Source organism: Geospiza fortis, unplaced genomic scaffold (genome assembly GCF_000277835.1).
Source record: "Geospiza fortis unplaced genomic scaffold, GeoFor_1.0 scaffold1039, whole genome shotgun sequence".
Taxonomy (NCBI): Eukaryota; Metazoa; Chordata; class Aves; order Passeriformes; family Thraupidae; genus Geospiza; species Geospiza fortis.
Window position 1 is genome coordinate 129,679 of NW_005054733.1, and position 785 is coordinate 130,463.

At 60.0% G+C, this 785-nt stretch overlaps 1 protein-coding gene across 1 annotated transcript in view; it reads right to left on the bottom strand.

The window, feature by feature from the left end:
• The window catches only part of DDX49 (DEAD-box helicase 49), a 10,142-nt gene that overhangs the window by 7,269 nt on the left and 2,088 nt on the right, over positions 1-785 (bottom strand). The window lies entirely within an intron of this gene.

The following is a 785-nucleotide window of genomic DNA, read 5'->3' on the forward strand; positions in this document are numbered from 1 at the left end:
CCAGGGGGAATTTCCTGCGCCTGCCCCGCCTGGGGCTGCTCCCGCCTGTCCTGGTGTCCCAGCCAGGCTGTCCCCTCCTGCTGGCGACGGGGGGCCTTGGCAATGTCCCCCTGGCGCTGCTTTTCTACGGGCCGAGCCCCTTCCCGGCTCCCTCAGACATTCTCCATTCCCTTCCCGGCTCCCTCAGGGATTCCCAACTCCCACAAGAGTTCTCCAGTCCCTTTCTCATCTGCCTCAAAAATTCTCCAGCCCCTTCCCAGGAATTCTCCAGTCCCTTCCTAGAAATTTTCCAGCCCCTTCCCAGGAATTTCCCAGCCCCTTCCCAGCTCCCTCAGGGATTCCCAACTCCCACAAGAGTTCTGCAATCCCATTCTCATCTGTCTCAAAAATTCTCCAGCCCCTTCCCAGCTCCCTCAGGAACTCTCCAGCCCTTTCCCATCTCTCTCAGGAACTCTCCAGCCCCTTCCTAGAAATTCTCCAGCCCTTTCCCATCTCCCTCAGGAATTTCCAACTCCCACAAGAGTTCTGCAATCCCTTTCTCATCTGTCTCAAAAATTTCCCATCTCCCTCAGGAATTCTCCAGCCCTTTCCCATTTCCCTCAGGAATTCCCATTTCCCTCAGGAATCCCCAGCCCCCTCAGGAATCCCCATTTCCCTCAGGAATCCCCAGCCCCTGTCCCAGGACCCCTGCACCCCCTCCTCCTGGCCCCCCAAGCCCTGGCAGCGCCCCAGCAGCGCCAGCGCAGGGAGGAGCAGGAGCAGCCGGCGCCGCCCGAGGCGACTGA